The following is a 10,542-nucleotide window of genomic DNA, read 5'->3' as shown; positions in this document are numbered from 1 at the left end:
ATATGACACAAATATTGTGTCCCCATTTCAGAATTGTTGAATACTAGCATACCAGCAGAAGTGACGTATGTTGTAGCAAAAAGTATAAACTGTTATGTCATTTGTCGGTCAAATCCTGGGTGCGTATGATACCTTTACAATTCATTGGTTTCTTGCTTGTCAAATGGTGGCACTGTTTACAATTAGTTTACCGCAAGTATAACGATGTGTTGCTGTGTCAGATATAACTTTACAAGTTATATGACACAAATATTGTGTCCCCATTTCAGAATTGTTGAATACTAGCATACCAGCAGTGGCGTCGTGCCCAGTGGGCCCCGGGGGGGGGGGGCACAGGCCCCCAAATTTTGTCAAAGGTGTCATAAAGTTTTGTCATAATTTAAAAAAAAAAGTGTTTTCGAAATCGAAAAGTAGACTAAATAGTCAATTGCTTTTTGATGGTCGTTGCGGATTTTCCACACACCTCAAAGACGACATATCGGGATTAGTAATGCCATTACTTTTCTGCGTTAAAGTTTGTGAAGAATTCGTTGCGGACGAGCCTGAGTGACCTGATGGTGCTGGCCACGCATCCCGAGCGCGCGGAAGCGTGCAAGCAGACTGCCATTGACTCACTTTGGAACCTAAGTCAGCGACGTTGAATGAGAACAGTGTCAGCAACTGAATTTCTTGTAGGGCCTACGAGAAATGGGGCTTCTGTTGACTGCTTGGTCAATGGTTGTTAACTGTTGATATTCAGTCAATCGAAACAGTTAAATAATTACTGGTTGATAACTAATGAACCAAATGTGCCATCAACGCTGCCATCGTTGAACAATATTATATATACGTAGTCCCAGAGTAAGTGCAACCCGTTATTTTTGCCAAAGTCAGGCAATTTTCCATGAAAAAAATGGAATTTTTTAAATTTTTTTCTAAGCCTGTAACAAAGTTCGGAAAGTTAAGATAAATGTAGTGAACAGAGATTATGGGACTCCATGTGAACTTCTTCTTAAGTAATGCAATCAGTTTACTAAAAGGTCCACCAGGATAAATTTTCCTCATGATCTGATAGGTAGTTTCGAAAAAAAATGAATAATAATCATTTCAAATACAGTCACAATTAACCTGAAAATAATCACTTCGTTATCGCACTTTTTACCTTAGGTTTCGCTACTTTCGCTTTTTCTGCCCATGTGTTCAAACGGCATAGCTTTTTCTTCACCCAGTCACCACTTCTCACGGGCATGGGCGGCGATCATGGATCAGCCAACACAAAAATGTTTCAATTTCCTAAATTTTGGGCGCTTCTGTGACACGAGGAATTGGTAAACTGAGGAAAAATGGCGATCACTTCCTTCGAGAACATTTCCCAAAATAAAAAAATTGCCGGAAATTTTTATCAATTTTAGGGGTGTTGCTTACTGCCATAAGGCACGGGAAATGCCGTTTCCTGCAATCTGAGGGGTCTGCCAGAAGAAAAATTTTGTACGCTGCGCGCCAACCTGTGGTGGCGCTCCGCTTAGATAGTCATCACCTGCTCACGTGCCCCCTCAAAATTTATTTTCGCACGACGCCCCTGCATACCAGCAGAAGTGACGTATGTTGTAGCAAAAAGTACAAACTGTTATGTCATTTGTAAGTCAAGTCCTGGGTGCTACTTGAAAAACATGGTAAGATAGTATCCCAAACTTTCAAACGCTTGATTTGGGATCACCAAAACACTGGAACATGTATATCACTTTATAAGCTGTAATTTAGTTAGAGAGGAAGGGTTTAGTTTGTAATGGGAAGAGAAAGTACTTAGAATATGTTCTCTGAGTATAGTCCAAGATTTCAATCGGAAATTGTGGATTTACTCTTAAACCATGTTCGAATGGAGGTTGAAAACAAATTATATTGAACATAATCAACAATTTGGATCACATTTAGTTTTTAACTTCCTGCACCGTATTCTAAAATGAATATATAACATTAAAATCTAACTCCATACTTCCCTTAATATCTAGATCGATGCAGATGTATTAATTATGTGAATAGAAAACACCAGATGATCTTACTTGGTTTAGATGATACAAGGCTGTACAACCTTACACAGACTGTGACTACATAATGAATACCGGCATGATCTGTAACAGGTAGACATTGACATTCGGAAATTTACATTCAACATTAATGGCATAAATCGACTGTTGAGCTACATATTTTATTTCAGGTTCGTCTGGTTTATAATCAATCCTTTCAGAGCAACATAACAACAGGTAATATGCAAGGAGTTTGACAGAAAATATAATTGTCAGTTGGTAATCGAGATGTGAAATCCTGATTTCAACTACAGTTGGCTTATTTGCAGTAACTTGTACGTTGACTTTTTTTAAATGTTTTGGTCGACAAATACCTCGCATGTACGCAAACATGTCAAAGCATGTTATGTTAAGAATCCAGCTTCCCTAGTAACGACTTTTACTTGTAAAGACAATTATATTTGTGTCGCGCGTGAATGTGTATCCAAGGAATGTATTTTTTACGCTAATGCAATACAAATCTTGCTTAACTGAAACGATTTATCACTGCAATAATTTAATATGTTCTGTCCCTTTTCTCTGAAGCTCTCTAAATGTATATTTGTTTTGTCGGTTTATAGCTTTCTGATCTTAAATTTATCATGAAGAATTTTATTAATCTCAGTCGGGGCATTGACATTTACATTTAATACCAGTCTGCGCTTAACTTGACAATAATTGAGTACATTATATGCCAAATTTTATGCCAAACAACTCGAAAAAAGTGATTAGATCAAGGGAATTGTTAACTTATTAATGATATTTCATATTTTGCTAATTTACGGTAATTGATTACTATGCCTTAAATTTTACTTTACATGCTTTTTTTTGGGTGGGGGGAAGGGTTAGGGTGGGTTAGCGGGGTTGTGTTAAGCTTCACTGTGTTTAGCTGTTTTTTTCAGTCGATACACCAATTTATGGTGAACAATATTACATCTTTCAATAATTATTCTTGTTATTTTGGTCGCTTCTCTGTTAAATAATTTTTTTTATGTACCGCTTACCAAACAACAGAGATTGGCTTCTTTGGAAAAGGTATACACAAATATGATCATATGAAGAACAAAATATATTTATCGGTGCAGCTCGGTGAGCGATGATCAATTATAACGATTCGGAAAACAAATAAATTATACCTATTTAAGGAATGTATTTGTGAAAATATGTTTGTAAAAAAATGATGACAATGGTTTCAATCAGTCATTTGCCTGATTTTTATTGATGAAAAGTTGTACCTATGAGTGAATAAAGCACACGTAAGGTAAAATTATGTGGACATTGCAGCCACTGTGTAACCAAGCAGTTAACATCGCATTTTTGAAATGAAGTATTACATTTGTATCGTATCCGTGAAACGAAATGAAGAGTTATTCTTTGCGAAGGATATTTATATTTAATTGATAAAAACCTGCAAAGTGACTAGACAAAGAAAATATATATCAGTTTCTTTTCAAATAGAGGCCGATTGTCAACTTAAAAGGATCTGTAACAATTAAAACAATCCTCTAATCTTTTAAAAGAGATGAACACCGGCGATGAAGAGGAACAATTGTAGTTCATATATATTCACGGTGAGGGGGTAGGTATCCTGAGGTCATTGAAGCAGACTCCCACACATGTACAGTATATAAGAATATATATAAATGTTAAACAATATGAATTTATATTAATAGAACAAATCGTAAAGCTCATTTACATGATTAGTCTTCATGGTCGAACTGCATGAAAACTAAGGTTATTAATAAAATATATACTTATTTAAAGAACGATTCATTCACACTTATATTGGAAGAATTTTAAATAAAGTTATTGAATTAACCACAAAGCAGTGAGTTTGAAATACGCTACTAGGAATCAAGTAGAACACTAATTTAGGTTTAACAAGTAGATAATTAACATGGAATCAATGATTTTAAGGGAACAAGAACGAATATAATAAAAACAAAACATTGTTTAGCTCATCCGATGAAAAAGAGGCAATCGTTATTGTCCAAAAGAATACAAATACGGCTCGAAAAGCCACCGAAGGTTTTCATACTTATAATTTTCTTGGTAAAATGCCAATGACAACTCGAATGAAGGGTATCACTAGAGGTAAGAAATTTATCCTAGATAAATTAAATTAACAAACTCTAACATGGACACTCCCACACGTGCAATTATAACAGCATGTTTTTACGTCACGTCACAGGAATAGAAACATGTGTGTGATAACTTGACAAACGATTCGACTATTTGACGAGTTCTTAAATAGTCATCAGAATAAGATCAATGCATCAAATATTCAAGATATATAAACGAGAACTCAAATATTCAAGAGTATATTAACAATGAATTCAGTATTAATTCTTATATAGGACTATAATTACGTGTGCGTCAGTACCTTGCATGACATTCATGATATTGTTTAGATATTATAGATAGGCAGATGTAGGAGGAATTGGTTGTGGTGTATTTTAGATAATGAATGGGTTGGTTCCAAAGCCGGTGTTAAGTGATCTGATTACATCTGCTTCACAGGTGGTTATTATTTTTCCTTTGTGTTATGAAGTTATTGAGATCACTGGAAGAATGTTTAGTTATGTCAAGTTCTTGAATGATATTCATTAGCTTGGAAAGATGGTAAGAAATTAAACATTTCCACTGCTACGATCATCGAGTTCTTTCATTCTGTATTTGTCGATTTCAGACTCAGGTTATGCACAAGTCAATTTGAATCTTACCATTTCATAATCGTAACCCATTCATAACTGTGACAGGCTTCACATTTATTTCAGTTAAGAACATCGACGTCCTAGTTACTACTCGTTCCATTCTTCTGTTATATGTGTATCTATTTCATTACAAACTTTTGCCATAAAACGTAAGTTTTGGTTTCTGCAAAGAATCAAGTAATAGGCCTACCAGTAATTGCGAGAATCACGGTCAATCTGTATAAATAACTTGTTACCTCACCCTACTAAACCGCTGTGCTGCAATAATGTCATTGCATTAGTCAATGGTATTGGTCTCTGCAATCTCTTGAAATTACTTATTATTTCACTTTTTTTTTCTTTTTCTTTTCACTTTCCGTAAACCAGGTCCCAAGTGACGTTTCGATTCCATCATCATTACCAGAGCACGTATTAAAACATTTCTTAGTCGTATGATAGTTTTTAACTTTGTATGAGGTTTCTATGCGCTACCTTGATCAGGGTTTCATGGGAAGTGATGTCTCCTCCTCTTTTGATTCACTTCTATGAAAAGTAAGGCTGCTAACATGTGAAATTGTGTGATCTTTTGCAATTCACAAAGAACAATTATTAGAAAATCACGCTGGGGGAGGGGGGCTACTGATGAATATATTACCAGCTGTTAGGCACATGGTAGATGAAGGGTACATTATGTTTGAACAAGGTATTCATTAGTTGGGGTTCGCTTTCAGGGAGTTTCCGTTCCCCAATTGAGAACCATATTGATAGTTGTGGGCACTGCGAAAAATTCGGTGTATTACAAATATAAAAAAAAGTATTATCAGTAGTCCTATAAACAAGTATATTCATGTTTTTGAATGTGATCAAGCGAACAGAGATCCAGTTTTACACATTTTATTATATTATTACTATTATGTTGAAAATATCACCTGCTACCAAGTGTATGGTAAATTAATTTTACATATGATGAGGCAGAAGTTAAGAAAGTTGTTCATAACTTCCGAACGAAGGTGGACTAAGGTTTTTGAATTTTGTAGCTGGCTTTCTGGTCCTAAATTCGCTGGCAGAGGAACTTTTTCTCCAGTTATACAACTTTTACTAGTTGCGTTGTTGTTTGTGTACCTTACGGCATGGTAGTTGCGTTAATTTATTGCAAATGTTTAACCGGTAAAATATGCGACGAAATTATTTATCGGCCGTCAAAGTAGCATCAAAGATTTTAACCGAAGAACATTTAAAGGGATTTGACCGATCAAAATCCATATATGTGGAAAATGGATGTCTTTTGTTCTTTTTGTTTACTGTTGTGTCAGCTTAGTATGTAGCTAGAAACCATAATTAAGTGTTCACTAAGCTCAGTAAGTTTATAGTCACTGATACGCAGACGTGATCTGGACTGTAGTTGTGGTATGGCACTTTAGTAATTATGCCAATCTTCTCAGCTATTGTCTGTTTGGAGGGGTGGAATCAACATTAAATACGCGGTGTGATCTGAGCTGAAGGAAATAAGGATGTGCATCGTATATAGATATCTCGTTCAATAGATATATTTGATACCGATATTTTACAAATCGAATGATTTATTACTCACGTAGAACAAAATTGATGCCCTGGATAAGTCACTTGCACCATAGTCATGAAGAAGTTGGAGAGGCCAATGTTTAAGTACTAAAACCTCTTCAGGTTACTAAATTACGGGTTGGTTCTAAAAGAATAGTCACGTGCTTTATTTAGATAATAACTATGTTTCTTTCTTGCATTTTTAACACCAGCCGTTTCAATGATTTTTGATAACAGTCTTCACATTGTTGTTTCGAGAGGAATCTGCTGACTGGCTAAATCATTCAAGAGGATGGTCGAATTTTCATCTCAACATATCTGGCGTTGCAGTTATTATACCATTCAGAGAAGATGTTTTCTCCATTGCCTCCATGTTAGTCGCCATTAAGGTTCTCATAAGTGCAATATGAGTGGCAGTTCCCGTTGTATTGGAAGCGATAGCAATAGCTAGAACTATAATAGCAGCCGTTACAATACTTACTATAGTTGACATGCCACCAGACGCTTCTGGGCTTCTCTGCGCAGTGAAAGCGACCACATGCACCATTTTCTCGGTCATACGTGCTGAATTGTTCGCCACTGTGATAATAGAGAAGGAAACTCAGTTGGTAAGACAAGGTCGTCAAAGTAAGAGGGTGAGGGGGGGGGGGCATGTTGTGGCCAAATAAAGAAGTGAACAGTAATCTTGACTTATTCAATTAAATGTTAATGCAGCTTGCTACAAAGATTGTCGAATTGTCGAATTAATTGTCGAGAGAGTTTAGTAGATTGCATTGCGTAAACATCACAGCGGGAACATCTCTTCAACGGCTCTCGTTACTAAAAATTCTGTCTTTCGTGCATTTGTTTGGCCTCACTCTGAGGCATTGAACATCATCCTGTGAAACCGGAGGATTTTATTACGAATTTGGCATATCACATAGATGTAATTTGTACAAGTTTTTCAAACGATACAAGTGCCAAGGCGCCACTTGGCGCCAGGGTATATATAACATTATGAGTACCGGATCCGCGAAAAATGCAGCCAAATAGTTTCGTTTTGAAAACCAAGAGTGTGAAGCTTGTCGTTGCTTATTTTAATTCTACGGACATATTGAAGTCTTTGGTCAACGACATTGGAAAGAAAGATATTCTCGAATGTGTTTCCCGCATCTCACTTACTGTTCCATTATTTGGTCTGGTACATGCAACACCAACCTTAACAATTTTATAATACCCCAGAAGTCAGCCATTCGCCACATAACACACTCAGCCCCACGTGAGCACACCAGTCCCCTATTTAAGAAACTCAACTTACTAAAATTGCACGATATTCAGTAAATTAAAGCTTGCATTATTTGCCTACAAGAAATGGAATGGATGACTACCAGCTGCCTTTGACCAGTACCATAGATGTACATCATCATAACACGAGACATGCTAATCGTGCCCACTATAATCTCTACAATACCACCATTGGAACATTTGGCCTACAAAACCGTGCAACAAAAACATAGTATCTTCTAACGAACGATTTAAAGAGTAAAAAGTCAGTCACATCCTTTAAGAACTGGTATTGTAAGGAAATAATAGCTAGTTACTGACTATTACCAAATTATACCTGTAGGTAATTACTATATATATATTGAACATTTAATTTGTATTATATTTCTGTATATGTATTTATACATATATATTTGTTCTTTTCTTTTCTTTCTTCGGGGAGTCTTTGTTAAGCTTTTAAGCTTTATGGAAGACTTCCCTCCACTTTGTACTTTTGTGGCAAAACAAATAAATAAATAAATTATATGATAATATTTTCGATATACAACATTTTAATTTTTGGTATTTATGGAACGATGTGGCTCCCCGCAGCAGAGTGATCTTTGATATGATATATTAACTTATACCCCACCCCCTCTCTCTCAGTGTTGTAACTAGTTGGAAAGCTAGAGCGAGCAAAGTTTTTTATTCGACGTTCTTAAATTCAAAAACAGAAAGATTACTTCATCGACTTCACTTGTATCAATTGCTACTGCTGACGCCGTGTTACAGAAATGATGTGTTTATTTATTTTTTATTTTTAACCTCTGATCTTTGACCAATGGCGTTATGTATAAGAATAACATTGACAATGACAACGACGGTATATATATATATATATATATATATATATATATATATATATATATACATATCAAAAATAGACAAATGGATTACTTAGCTGGACAATTTGACAATGAATAGTGTAAATTTAGACCAAACAAATGACAAGAGGTGAAAGGACTAACGATATTAATGATGCAGAATGGTGGAACAATGAAATGGAGGTGAAACTTATTAGGAACAAAAGGTTTAGGCAGAAGAAACATGTGAATATGGATGGGCACGATGTGTCTCGAAGAGCAGAGGGCTGGAGGAAGGGGAACGGGTCGTGAAAGGATGCTTGGTGGTGAAGTTTGGTTTAATAATTCATTTCTCAATCTCGAGAAAATGAGGTGGAATGGGGCGATATTACATTAACGTACTTCTTAGGGCGAACTGTTGCAAGGCGATTCTGTGTAATAAAATGTGGTGTGGACGGTTAAAGTATCGCCCAAATGCAGTAACAGTTCCCATATTGTTGTATGTGGATTAGTGACAAAAACAGTGTCCCTTGAAAGTTGTGTTGTTTTCACCTTCATATTTTATATGGTACTACAACCAGAGGTGGTGTTTTCTCTACCCACCCCCCCCCCTCCTCAAACACACACCTTTATAACTCTTTTTGTATAATTGTCATTTATACATATGTAAAAATTCAGCTTCAAAATATTCCTTGATTCCTTTCTCCTTTCTTTCACAAGGAAGCACAGATAAAGATGAGTACAGTGGATTTATAGGTGATGAAGGTTATATTCGGTGTGATTATCAATCTGATTTTCAATGTGATTGGCCTCAACAATTTAATGCAATTACAATAAAGAATCAACGTACAAACGTAATGATCGCTAAGTTATAGCAACAGACTAGTACACTGGAAGTTAGCTGGGTGTACATATTCAACCTTGGCTTAACGTGACTAGTACAGTACAATAATTGACGCCAGCAATTTGGAGGCACTGAATAAAAGACGCAATATTATACAAATAATGAATGGTTATGAGTGCAATAGTGCAAATATTTCATGAGTTGAAAGATGGAATGTTCCATTGGAACAAATAACATCTTTCAACGAATGAAATATTTGCACTATTGCACGAATGGAAACCATTCATTATTTGTTTTATACAACACCTTCACATTTGGATATAATTGGATGTAAAATGCACTCACGCAACAGATTGTTTTGAACAGACAGGTTTCTCTGCTCTCATTGAAAAAAAGTGCTACCAAAAAAGTATAATGCATGGTTCTATCATCATAGCGTGCAATAGAGCGGATTTTGCACGCAATCGACGAGCAATTGACCAATCAAATGGCCGGAATATATTTAGGTGTTGTATATACAAGAACAGAGTCAATAACGCAAAACTAATGCACTACGTCAATAACACAAAACGAAGGCACTGCGTCAATGACGCAAAACGAGCGTATTGCGTCAATAACGCAAAACGAACGCATTGCGTCAATAACGTTAAACGAACGCACTGCGGTAATAGCACAACTACCGAGTATAGTTTGGTACACAATCACTCAGGATACTTTATTTTGATCTATCCTGTGATAAAGAGAACGCATATTTACCAAAATATTCAGACTTGTTTCTGGGAAATGTTATACAATGAAAACAACACTGTACATAGACTCTGTACAGTTAAGTCCTCGGATAACTGCATCTTTTATGTCAAAACTACAATTCCAGTAAATTCATCACAATGATCAATTAATGCCAGATCATTCGTTTAATAATATATTATATCATAAATTAATGTTAAAAGGAAATGGAGCCCCGTCAAACTGCTGTCTCAACATTAACAACAACTGGCCTGTAGCTGTGTCAGTTACGCCACGTGAGCTTTACGCCGAATGAACTAATGTCTAATTAGTACTCGTAATATTAGATAAACATTACGATAATCACGTTAAATACGTTTATCAATGATTTTACATTTTCAAAGGACCTACACAAAATGCTGCTCTAACTGGAAGACTTACCGGAAGACCCTCAGCTACCATGCGTTCTTCAGTTGCTTCTTAAGTTATACATAGCCTACGTTATACATATGTGTGGGTAACAGGAATGATTCTGTTGCAACAGCAAATAATTTGATTGGTTGCACATTGCG

The sequence above is a fragment of the Apostichopus japonicus genome, chromosome 9 (genome assembly GCF_037975245.1).
Source record: "Apostichopus japonicus isolate 1M-3 chromosome 9, ASM3797524v1, whole genome shotgun sequence".
Classification (NCBI taxonomy): Eukaryota; Metazoa; Echinodermata; class Holothuroidea; order Aspidochirotida; family Stichopodidae; genus Apostichopus; species Apostichopus japonicus.
The sequence above is the reverse complement of the archived record's forward strand: the minus strand, read 5'-3'. Positions refer to the sequence as shown.